This window comes from Juglans microcarpa x Juglans regia, chromosome 7D (assembly GCF_004785595.1).
Source record: "Juglans microcarpa x Juglans regia isolate MS1-56 chromosome 7D, Jm3101_v1.0, whole genome shotgun sequence".
Taxonomy (NCBI): Eukaryota; Viridiplantae; Streptophyta; class Magnoliopsida; order Fagales; family Juglandaceae; genus Juglans; species Juglans microcarpa x Juglans regia.
Genome location: NC_054606.1, coordinates 13,028,106 through 13,041,736, shown reverse-complemented (window position 1 = coordinate 13,041,736; position 13,631 = coordinate 13,028,106). Strand labels below are relative to the sequence as shown.

General features: G+C 35.4%; 1 long non-coding RNA gene and 1 pseudogene across 1 annotated transcript; both read left to right on the top strand.

Annotated features, from left to right (window-relative positions):
* Positions 1-2,165: 2,165 nt before the first annotated feature.
* LOC121238381 lies at positions 2,166-4,817 on the top strand (annotated as a pseudogene).
* A 453-nt stretch (positions 4,818-5,270) lies between these two features.
* On the top strand, positions 5,271-10,890 carry LOC121238329. Its single transcript, XR_005935106.1, has 2 exons — positions 5,271-5,597; positions 10,501-10,890. It is a non-coding gene; the product is annotated as an uncharacterized LOC121238329 (long non-coding RNA).
* The last annotated feature ends 2,741 nt before the right edge of the window (positions 10,891-13,631 follow it).

Genomic DNA, 13,631 nt, shown 5'->3' with positions numbered 1-13,631 from the left:
CCACCAAGATGATTGACTTTTAGATCAACATGTTGATCGTTTGGGCCAGTCGTTGGAGACTCATGTAAACGTATATATTGATCTATAAAATTTCAACCGACAAAAATAAGTTGGTCATAAAAAGAATATATAAAAATAATTTTATAAATTGAGGTAATTTATAAACTATATTAATTTATAGAATTTTTTTTATTATAATTCTTTTATGATTGTAGATCTTTCTTTTACTCCTCGTCATGTAAATTATTTTTCCAAATTATTAATGGAACGGGAGACTTGCACTCCAGCATTAGGCAGTATTGGAAAATAAAATAAAGAATAATTCTGTGAATTAATATAAAATATATTTTTCTCCCTTTTCACCCTGAAGAGTCAAACATTGTATCACCATCAAAAAGATTTCAAAGCATTTGAGGAGGTCCCTCTCTACTTCAAACGTCAGATCAATTTACTTCAGCCTTTTTTCAACCGGCCACCCTCCAACATTTCTGCTTTTGGGTCAAGCATTGCATCATCGTTATGGGGGAATGATATTAGGATACCTTCTATTCATACTCATTTTAATTTATTATTAATTTTTTTTTAAATTTTAATATAAAATATAATAAATAATTCATTTTTTTTAAATTTTTAAATTTTAAAATAATATAAACTTTTGACTACCACCATATATATATAATCAAATTATACTACTTTAATTTTATGTTTGGAAGAGGAGAATCATTCCCCAACTTGCTCCTCGTGTGGTTAATATTGGAATTGAATTCTTGGGCTATGCTCTATTTTTGTGATCTCATATTCAGGACTTTGAAGCATGCTGATGTTTAATCTGAAAATTGTATGTGAACGCTAAAACGGGTTCCTTGGCATGCGAAATAAAAATATTGGTTCAACATGCATGCATTTGCACAGTTTTGTAACCAACAAATGCATTATGCTATTCGAGTATGTGGGTTTTTTTTTTCTTAAAAATAAATTACAGACATTTATCAAATCAAAAGACTTGAATAATAAAGTCTGAAATACAATATTATCCACATACTTTGCATAACGAGCTAATCTACTAGTATTTTAATTACTTGACCTATAATCAAAATAAATTTGGGTTAAAAATATTTGGAAACCATCATCTATATAGAAAAACTTATAATGTCAACCGTCGTTGGCAAAAAAACTATTAATAAGCATTGAGCAAATACGTGAAGTATATAATCAAATTGGGCACTTGATGATGTTGTGATTTCAAAATTCAAGCTCATAATTTTACTCAAATACTATGTTAAATTCCGACTTATTTAAAAAAAAAATAAAGTTAATTATCTAACTATATATATTCTAACAAATTAATGGCAATGTTGTATTATCATAGGCATAATTATTTGAGATTTGTCTTCTAGAACTTAGTTTCAATGGAGTGTCGATGCATAGCTAATTCCATTATTATTGGATATAGAAGAGGTTAGAAACATAAACTTCAAAGATATATACGTAACTTGAAGAAACGAATTCAAGCTTGAAGTTCTACAACACATAATGGAGACAGATGATGGTACTCTAGATGTTTCTCAAAACCAGTCAATAAAATTGTTTAAAACTAGAGTTGAAGCACTTTTCGGCCTCGATCTGTCTGCTCTGGTTCATTTTCTTGACTCCGTGCATGACAACCACTTTATTAAAAAATAAATAAATAAATAAAAAACCTGCCACAGAAGAATCGATTGCCAATACTTCCACATTATATTATTTGCTGGAGACCAGCCGGAATCATCACGTGTCCATTTAATTAATTTAATATGCTGCCACCTGGCCCTTTGTTTGTTTGTTTCCCAACCACATGCTTCGTAGCCAAATGATAATTGTTTTTTTTTTTTTTTGGGTTTATCTCTGAAAGTAGTTGGTTTCACATTAGCTTTATTGCTTTAGCCTAGACTCTTCTAACACCAATACGCCACTGCGCCACCAACTCCAAGCCGACTTAACTGACTAATTTTGGAAGAACGAAAGCTGATAAAATACATCCCAAAAGTACACAGATCCATCAAATCCTTCCAGTGTTCCAACAAGATCGCAGGCCATAAACGTTGATCAAATAATCATGTGTTCTTGATCCCCAGGAAAACTGTGTAGAACGACTTGTATATAAGCCAGTAAAAGAACAACAAAAAGGCCACGTGGGTCGTCTTCTAAACAGTAATTGATTAAAATATTGGTGAAAAAAAAGGTGAGGGATGGAGGCAACTTCTCGTTATGTTTCTATTTTTCAAACCGGCTAGCTGAAATGGACATTAATTTGGCAAACAAACAAGAAAAAGACTTCAATTTTCAAACGCCTTTCTTCAATGCGCGTAGAAAGATTTGGTGCCATATGATGTGTATATATATGCCCATCCCGAGTGCTCAAACCTCTCCAACACATATTGCAAAATCGTGGAAATTCCAAGATCGAAAAGATGAAGCTTGTAACCCAATTCTTGTTTTGCTGTTTCGTCATTGTTCTTGTTTTGCATTCATCCCGGCCTGCAACATCTCAAGAAGTTGGTAAGCCAAAATCCAAAGCTCCTCATGTATTGAAATCCTTATTTTGTTTCCATCAAACGATCGAACATGTATGGACACGACATGCAAAACACAATATATAGACGCATGCAGGACGCTTCCAAACACTTTCTTCAAGGCGTTTCTGTAGTTCTATCTTGTTTTCTTCAGTAATCTTATATTTTAGAACTTAGATTTTCATCAGTGATCTTATAATCATTATTCTTTCACTTTCTTTTAACAATCTGTCTTTAGCTTGTTTTCGTAAATCTGTACGTGAAGTAAAGGTGCTGTAATAACATAAATGTATTCATTCCGGCCCCTTTCCTTAATGGTGCAGATGATGAACGAGAATTTGACTACAGTGAGAAAAGTGGAAAGGGACCGTCTCAATGGGGAGAGATTCACCCTGAATGGAGCCTGTGCAAAGATGGATCAATGCAATCTCCGATTGATTTGCTGAACGAAAGGGTGGAAATAGTTTCCCATTTAGGGAGACTTAATCGGAATTACCGTCCCTCTAATGCCACTCTCAAAAATCGAGGCCATGACATGAAGGTAAGCAAAAGATCATCAAGAGGGAATTATTAAAGAGAAATTAATGAAATAAATAATGGGAATGCAATAATTCAATAGAGTGCGATTCCATATAATACATCAACTAGAAGACAAATCATTATAGCTATTTTCCTACGTCATGGGATTGATAGCGATATGATAATATTTTTTTCCATATATTATAATAATTATCACAAAAGAACAAACAATGCAAGGAGCTAGCTGTTGGGTTTGGTGAGATTTTCTGGTAAAGAGCATGCGCAAGTCTTAAGAAATCTGCAAATTATTTTTCCTTCCTTTAATTTCATGATTTCTTTGAAGTAAGTAACCATTCTTCTTCTTGATTAATTAATGTTTGTGAATGCAGCTGGAATGGGTAGGCGGCGCAGGATATATTGAAATAAACGGTACCCAATATGTACTCCGGCAAAGCCATTGGCACTCACCCTCTGAACACACTATCAATGGTCGGACGTTTGATCTAGAGTTGCACATGGTCCATGAGAGTTCCGATGGAAAAGTTGCTGTGGTTGGAATTATGTACACGATTGGACGCCCTGATTCTTTCTTGTCATCGGTAAATAAAAATCAAAGACTCTCTCTCTCTCTCTCTCTCTCTCTCTCTCTCTCTCCCTCTTCTAATGGCATGTGTTGTGTATGTCTGCGTACAGATGAGGCATCACTTGTCAGCCGTTGCCGGTAGCAGAGAAGACGTGACAGCGGTCGGAATCGTCGACCCAAAGAACATAAAGATAGGCAGTAGAAAGTATTACAGATATATTGGGTCCCTTACAATTCCCCTTGTACTCAAAATGTTGTATGGACCATCGTGAGAAAGGTTTGTAATTTGTTCCTGTTTTTTGCCAACTCTTGTATTGTTATTAAAGATGTAAATATTTCCTGGCCTAATTCTGATGATCAATCTAACTCATGATCAGGTGAGGACTGTTACACGAGAACAAGTTAGGTTGCTCCGCGTGGCCGTTCATGATGTGAGTATATCCACTCTCACACTCGATTATTCCTTTATATATCAAACATGTACATATCACATCCAAAGTTTCAATTTCTTTAGGAGGGGACGGATATTTCTGAATGAGAAGTGTTATAGACTCAAAGATATATTTTATAAAAGTAAACTAAAAAATTAAAATGGTTTCATGTTTTACTTTGCAATAAAATTAATTTTACAATTGGACATATCACATCAAATCATACATGTCAGTTGGTAATTTAAAATGCAAATTCAAAAAAATAAGGATAATATTCCTTCTAAAAAACACAGCACTTTATTCTGTAGAAGGGCTAATTGATTAACCCAAAGGGTAGACAAAAGGGTAGAATGGATCTTACATTTTTAAACTCTCTATTCTAATACATCAATTTATAATCCGTCCTAATTAGCGTTCGAATGCAACAAATTAATTAAATTCAAGAGGGCATTCATGTATATATTCATGTAGTAATTAAAGACCGATGGTTGTTCCTTATTTTTTGCAGGATTCAGAAACAAATGCAAGACCACTACAACCAATAAATAGGCGCTCAGTGCATCTATATAGACCAAGTGAAGTGGAAGATTAAATTCTCATCATTTTACAGCTCGAATGCAACCATCAACCTATGAAATGGCATGTTGATTTCCTTTGTTATGCATTGTTTATGGTGTTGATGGAACATAGGATAGAATTGAGGCTTAGAACGTGGGACAGATTACAATATACATGATGCATTAAATTGAGGCTTAGAACTTGGGACGGATTACAATATACATGATGTATTACATTTATTTCCTTTGTTATACATTGTTTATTCTTCGAGAGCATTTATATGAGTAAATTTACCACCTAGAGGATTATCTCTATATATATCTACCTTCCATGATCAAGACAAGCGTGCTTTCAAATGCTTGAAACTCTTTTGTCATATATATCACTACAAGAAAATGAGGATTTTGCTGCCAAAAAAAATTTTAGGCGAGTGTTTATTCGACGTAACAGACCATTAGTTACTGTAGTCGCATTTTTGTAGTGGTGGAACCGAAGTTCGCCATAAGAAATACCTTTTGCGGCAAATTAGTCTGGTCGCAACAAACCAGTCCATGAAAGTAGTTGGCATAGCAACTTAATTCTTTGTTGCGGCAACATGTTTATTGCTGCATTAAAACTGATGCGGTAAAATCGACGGAAAACCGATACCTCTCTCCGCAAACCAAACACTCCACATTCCTCTCTCTCTCTTCTCTGTGATAGATCGACTTCGATCCACTCCCGATATTGTCCATCTGCTACACGTCGTCACCTCCTCGCCGTCGCCGGTAAGTCTCCTCTGTCTCTCTCTCTCTCTCTCTCTCTCTCTCTCTCTCTCTCTTTCTATAACTTTCACTCAATGTGTCTCTCTTCCTCCACGATTAGGTTGCCCCATCGTGCCCCACAGTCGCGTGCGACCTCCTCCCCTCAATACCTATTTAAGCAAGCCAGTCTGATATTCTTTCAATCTTCGTGGTATTTCTTTCCCTCACTCCGTATATATCTCTCTCTGTTTTGGGTATTTCTGTATTTAGCTACCTTTGTTTGTGCATTTGCAAGTGAAAGGTAAAGTCATTTACATGGTTGTGAATCTAGTAAATGGTTGTGAATCTAGCTTTTTATGTACATACAAATTCAAATGATACTAGTTTAAATTGGTTGTGAATCTATTACAATTTGCAGTGCTTTATCTACATTAGGAACTTTTTGATGCTGATTTGCTGGTTTGTTGATTTGCAGGATCTTTATGCTGATTTGCTTTATCTACAAATTGCAGTGCTTTAAAGATGTAGATTTATAATTAATTTGGGGTTTTGAGAGGTTTGACAAATGTTTTTTTGGGTGATTTACGTATGAGTGTTCGTGTATGTGGGTTTTATATGGTTTTGGTTAATATGAGGTTGATCAACCCAAAATGGATTTTGATCAACCTTTTGTTCGATGCCTTCAATATTAACTATGCTCAAAAAAATTTTGTTGTGTAAATGATTTTTAGTTTTTGTTAAAAAACCTTTTCCATTATGCAAGAGGAATCCTTGATGGTAATCAAATGCATTGCATTTTTTAACGTTTGAATACAAATAAGAAGATTATATGTTTCGAAGCTTTAGTCAAAAGAATATTGGCTGTCTAGTTAGTACTGGATGAATGGTCGATTAACATGATGTTATTAATGGTGTTTCAGACCATGTAGGTGGTCGAGATTTTTTTTATGTAAACACCCCAACACCCTTTCCCACAGATTGTAAAAATTGTTTCTTATCATCCCCATAGTAGGATGTCTCTTTGAAGTTGATCTGCAGGAAAAATATCTTGTAGGAAAAATACTTTTCTTTTCTTTTATTTACTTGTACATGATGAAGTTATTTAAACATTCCCTTACTCTTCCTGATATGCTCCCTAGCACTCATTCATTCTTGCTTTGATGCAAAGTATTTCATAGTTGCTCAAGAATGTTATTTAAACATTCCCTTACTCATCTCCTCAATGAATAGTATATCTCGAATTACCAACCTTTACATGATATTTCTTCAGTTTATGTAGATAACCTTCCAACTCCTATATTTTCATCTTACAGTGATTTTGACATGGACAAAAGTTGGATGTGTATTATCGACTGATTTAGGTCCGCAGAATATCAGGAAGGGGTATATCAATTCATTACAATGACCCAAGCTCATGCAACAACAAACAATATAAGGTGTCCTTGTCGTACCTATCGTAATAACTTTTTCCACCCTATAGACTTACTGGAAAGACACTTGTTCACCAAAGGAATTTATCAAAATTATTCTGAATGGGTTTTTCATGGTGAGGAAGAGTCCTGGGATGCTAATGAATTTGATGATGATGTCAATGAAGTGCAGAGGGACGAGTACGTTGATGACATGGATGAGATGTTAGATGATATTAGGCTTGGATCATTTACAAATGTAGAGCTAGTAGAGCCTGGTACTGGTGAAGGTCCCACCTATGTGGAGCCTAGAGCAAAAACTTTTGATCAATTATTGGAAGATGCAAGACGTCCACTCTATCCAGAATGTGCTAAGTTCTCAAAGTTATTCTTCATTATGAAGTTGTTGCATATAAGGACAATTGGGGGGTGGAGTGTTAAATCATTTGACATGCTACTAAAGTTGTTGAAAGCTTCATTCTCAGATGCACCTTTACCTGACTCAAACCGTGAGTCACAACGGATGGAGCGGGCCCTTGGTTTTGGATATATAAAGATTGATGTATGTCCAAATGATTGTATACTATACTGGAACGAAAATACTGACAAGTGTGATCATCCCAAATGTACTATGTCAAGATGGGTAACACCCACAACTAAACAAAAAAGAATCCCCCACAAAGTACTTTGATATTTTTCGTTAAAACCAAGGTTGAAGAGGTTGTTTATGTCAAAAAATATAGCAGTAGCCATGAGGTGGCACAAAGAACATCGCATCAACAATCCGGATGTGATGAGGCATCCACGTGACTCAATGGGGTGGAAGGAATTTGATCGAGAGCATATCTCATTTGCTCTTGATGCACATAACATGCGCCTTGGTCTAGCCAGTGATGGATTCCCCTTGTGAATTATCTAGCCACGACGTCCTGAATCAACTAAATAATGTTGGAGATGTATTATTTGGCGAAGGTGGAAGGAAGAGAAAACAACGACTTGATGAAGTTAATTGGACAAAAACAAGTATCTTTTTCCAATTACCTTACTGGTCAACATTGAAACTTTGACATAATCTTGACGTCATGCATGTTGAGAAGAACATATCTGATAACGTTTTAGGAACGTTGATGGGTATTTTAGGCAAAACAAAAGATTCAGTGAACGCACATAAAGACTTGTTGATTCTTGGTATAAAGAAGAAATTACATTTACAAGAACATGGAAATAGTCTTTTTATGCCACCTGCATGTTACATGTTACAAGGGGATGAAAGGAGAAGCTTTTGGGAGTGGTTACAAGCTATGAAACTCCCAGATGGATTTACTGCAAATATTGCTCGATGTGTTACATTAAATGGTTATAAAATTTCAGGAATGAAAAATCATGACTGTCACATTTTCTTACAAAGACTACTTCCTGTCGTTATTGCTGGGTACCTGAGACCTGACATCCGGTTGGCTTTGACTGAGCTAAGCACATTTTTCAGACAGTTGTGCACATCCACATTGTCTGTAGATGTGTTGAAGCGTCTTGAGATTGATATTCTAATCATCCTTTGCAAACTTGAAATGATAGTCCCACCTGTATTCTTTGATGTAATGGTGCACTTAGCTATTCATCTACCACGTGAGGCATTGTATGCAGGGCCTGTATAATGCAGGTGGATGTATCCATTTGAGAGGTATTTGGGAAAATTTAAGCATTTTGTCCGAAACAAGGCCCGTGCTGAAGACTCAATTGCTGACAGATATTCACGTCAAGTGCCTAACATTTTGCTCGATATATCTCCATGATGTTGAAACTAGATTTCATAGAGAAGAACGAAACGTAGATGTTTGTGAAGGAAGTCAACAATCAGAATTTTCAATATTCACACAAAAGGTGCGGCCATTGGATGCATTAAGTCCTACTCGACTAGATAATAGAGTAATTGCCAAACAATGTTGGTATGTACTCAACAATTGTTCTGAGATTGCCCAATATCTAAAGTAAGCATAAACAGGTTTGTGGCATTCTTGCACTTACAATATATGCTCAATTACCATTTGTACCCATTACTTGACACTCTTGATCTTAATTTTACAAGGAGCATCACAATAAATTGAAAGACGAAAATGTCAATAACAATGATGATGTGCACGAAAGTCAATTTCCTAGATGGTTCAAGGAGTGCATGAGTATCTTGTTGGTAACTACGGTGGGCCAAAATTGGGTCCCATTCACTTTAGCGTACAACTTTAGTGCTTCGAATTGTCTAACATTTGATGATTTTAAATAGATTAGGCAATTGTGTAATTCAAGCCTTGAAGAGGTGTCTGATGATTTGTACACGCTAGCATGTAGACCTGACCCATGGGTTGCATCATATACTGGTTGCATTATGAATGGAACCAGGTTCCATACAAAACAAAGTGAACAACATCGTCTAACACAAAACAGTGGAGTGCTTGTTCCGGGGGACCATCAAGGTAGGTCTATTGACTTCTACGAAGTTTTAATGGACATTATTGAACTCCACTACCTAGGATGACGCCATGTATATTTGTTCAAATGTGATTGATTTGATATGTGATATGAGAAGTGGTCTTCGTGTTGGCAATCACTTTACCAAGTGTTGACTCAAGTCGAAAATCTTACAAGGAAGAGCCTTTTGTACTTGCATGCCAAGCATCACAAGTATTTTATCTCAAATATACGAGTTTAGAGAGAAATTGACTAGTAGTATAGAAGGTAACCATTAGGAATGTTTATGACATTCCTAGAACAACAGTTGGCGATGAGGGTGGTGATGATTTTATTGAGGATGAAGCGTACCAGGATGATGAATATTCTCCACCAGCCCATTTTGTACATCAAAATGATACATGCTTAGATATACCTTTGCATCGATTAGATATAGACCCGGTTTTGGTTGATGCTTTAGTCATGTTAGACAACCATGATCCAAGAGTTGAGGAGGATGAATTTCTTAGTAAGGACTCAACGGAAGATGAGACTGATTGGAATAGTGATAACACAGCAGAGTCAAGCGGAGAGGATAGTCATAGTGATCATGAAACTTACTCTAATCATTAAGTAAGCATTTCAGTATTATCATTTTTTTTACGCACTATTTAAGAAAGTAATTAGATGAATGTTTACAGCTATATTTAGCAAATGTCTCCACCCATAAATCTCTTCAGTTGTTCCTATAGAGGAGTTCATATTTCAATATATGTATGTATGTATTTATGTATGTATGTGTGGTATGTGTGTATCTCAACCCATATATGTATATTCTATGTTAATATATACCATTGGTGTTGATATAGGGTATCTTATATATAATGGTTTTACTTAGAAAGATTATGGACCAATAATATGTAGTCCCCACAGAAATTGTTCTATATATGTTGACTTTGTCCAATATTTGAACATCTTCATCTATATTGTGACTTCGTCCTCCAATTATATATATATTGAAGTTTGGCAATGCTAGTTGAGCGATAAAGTCAGAGGTTTATTATTTGGTTTTCCCTCCTCCCAAAGGAGGCTCCCATCTTATTCATTATATTTTTGTTGGGAGGTTAAGATTTAAAGCGAGAGATAGATAAAATGTTGCTTATGTATTATATGTGTGTTTGATTATTTATTTGGGTGGCGATTTTTTTTTATCTTTTCCAGTATATTTATTTGCTCACACATTGCATCTTTCTTTTCCCACAGTGCTACTAAGTTTATTCTATATAAGCTGAAAATGGTGGAAAGATAACTGAAGTCCACAGTGCTGCCAAGTTTATTGTATATAAACTCTGGATGTTGAAGATAACTGAAGTCCATGGTGCTGCCGAGTTTATTGAAAATGACAGTCAAAGATAATTGAAGAAGACATTTCATTTGTAAATTTGTAATGGAAAAGTTATGAATATTTGGATGTTGATTAGTCTGGAACTTTGTCAATGTGTGATATTAATTATAATGCCCGAATATCATCTAGTCCGGTCAGGTGACCATACCATGGAAATTTAGTAATTGGTTTGTATACGTGTATGGAATACTGCCTGTAAAATCAGATTTCATCGTGGATATGTAGTTGATCTTGGGGATGAACTATTATAGTGGTATTTACTGACTCAGTTTTCCTTACTACAAATATATTCAGATTCCAAGTATTTATAGACTAATACAAAGATCAAGAGATAATATTTCTCATTGAATTCAATCCATACAACTTAGCAAATCTGTTGCGTACTACTATTCTTCCAGATTCTTTCATAATATTCCAGGCGAGTAATTCTGTTATTGCCTTTAGTCATCATCCTTTGAGGCACCATTTATCGAGTCTTCCTTTGAGGGTTAGTGGATGCCTGAATCAGATAGAGCAAGAGCTTTAATATTGAGTAATGGAAAAAATGTGCAAGTGGAAATTGTATGCATATGGACCAGATTAGCAAGAGCCTTAACATATATGCCTATTTATTATGTAATATGGAACCCGGCCACTAATCAACTGCATAATTTTAAGCAATGGTTTTATGCGAGAACAAATGTCATAGAATCTCAATTGGTATGTACACTTTTTTATTCGTTTCTATACAAAGGTGGCATGCACATACGTTAATGCCCATATGAAAAGGTATGAGCATCTAATGGCAGGATGAGGATGGAATAGTGATAGCTTAGTAAATTTATGGAAGCTTAGGTCAATTAGTGTTCTAATTTATAAATGAGTCTTAAATTTGTCCAAATGTAATTTTCTATTTTTTAGTATTAAATTATAGTGTGTTGTTTAAAGAAAATAGATAAGATCAATTGCATCGTTGTACTTGTCATTGATTAAAGAAGATGAATTAAAAATATTATCTTACTAAATAGATGTTAAACACTAGAGAATGTAACATAGTGATATGATTTATATATATATATATATATATAAAACAGCGGAAATAAGGAAAAGCCGAAACTGACTGAAGAAGAAGAGAAGGAAGGGAATAGAAGAATAAATTGCACAATGATTAAATTATGCAAGTACAAAATAAACAGGCGGTTAAACCAGCCATATGCATGTATGAATATGCAAAATTAGTTGTAATAAACATATAAGCTTTATTAAAATTAACAAGCTTAAAGTAATTACAATTGTAGGGTAGTGCAGATTTGCACTTACAGAAATCAAGATAAATAAGGAGACTCAAGAACAGGGTAGAGAGGATTAGAAGTTTTCCCTTGAGTGAGTTCTGGTTTGAGTTATGCCTTAACTCAGAATAAAGTTCTCCTTTTATAGCATAAGGAGTTCCTGTTTACAATAATTAAAGTAAAACAGTAAATCAATCCGTGAGTGAACAGCGAGAACTGTTTAGGCACGGGGTTTAGGGTATCATCATTGTGTCTCTCCAGTTGTCCTCGTGGGCTGCTGCTTTGGGAGTAAGATGACAAAATAGCATTCGGTCGTCTCTGCGTCTTCCTGCTGTCTTTGTGGGCGGCTACTTTAGGCACAAAGTGACAATTATCTCAAAGAGGACTATGGTCGGTCTTCTTTGAACTCAAGTAGTAGTCAATCATCTTCCAGCTTTAGAATGCCTTCTGAATCATGACCAAATATATTACTGTACGAAGCCTCTGAGGATGCTTCTGAATTCTTATCGTTTTCAAAATTATCACTTGTAGACTTAGACAGTTATTGCTCCAACAATTTTATTAAATCTTTTTTTCCAAGTCTGTTGAGGATATTATCTTTAGCAGACTTAGAAGATTTCTTTGAGGATGAGCTAGTGGCTTTTCCTCTTGATGAAGCAATTAGTGAATTAGGGGCCCAAACTATCAGGGGGTATTCGGGGACTGGTGAACCAGATTTGATTGCTGGGAATTCCTTCTTGTCTTGCAAATCAGGAGCGACTTGAGAGAAATCTTTAATCATTTGGTTGATCACTTTTTAAGTATATCCAAACCTATCCCACCATTTTGTGAAATAAGCTCGGTCAATTATATCAGCATTTTTCTCATAAGTCCATTTAAAGATCCACGGTAGTTTGTAGTTCTTGCAAAAATGGAGTTCATAAGGAAACATCTGTGAATGTCGGTTCAGTTTTTTACCAGCAACTTGTTGATAAAATGTAAAAGCTCTGGCGAGTTGCTCAGGAAGATTCTACGGAATTAATCCGAATTGGTCCCACCATTGGAGAAACCAGTAAGGGAAAGTTCTTTTGAATCTTGTATCAAAATTGATGAACCATGAATGACTCTTATCTGGTACCTGAAAGACCATGAAACGTTTCCAAACAGTTATGTAATCAAAATAATTATAACTCAGTGCAAAGTCTGAGAGTCTTTTAGGAGTCCATGGGTTTGTTCCCCATTCGGCCTTTGTCATGACTCGGAGGATATAAGCACTGTGGTAAATTAATTTGGTGGAATCATTCTTATCATAAATGAGTTTTATGACAAGAGAGTTGGTGAGAATCAAGATACTGGAATAATACTGGAGATTTTTTTAGGAATCTTCAGGTATCCAGTGGAAATTAGGGGGGAAATAGAAAGAGGCTATTTTGAACGGATCTGTTAAATTAGAACGGTTAGGTTCTATATGAAACAGATGAGCAATAAATGACTTCTTCAAATATTCAGATTTTCCTTTTGGGAGGAAAACTGAGGAGTAATCAAAGTAGGATCTTTCGATGCAATTGCTTTCGCATATGGATCGAAAGGTGTAGAAAGCGTAGACGCGAAGGTCACCGGTTGCACAATTTTACCAAGAGGTCTGAACCTATTGGCAATATCCAGTGCTGTTGAGGAGACACTGGGCACAGTGGAAGATCCAGACTCATTCTTAATGAGTTTTATACTGGGTATTGGAGGTG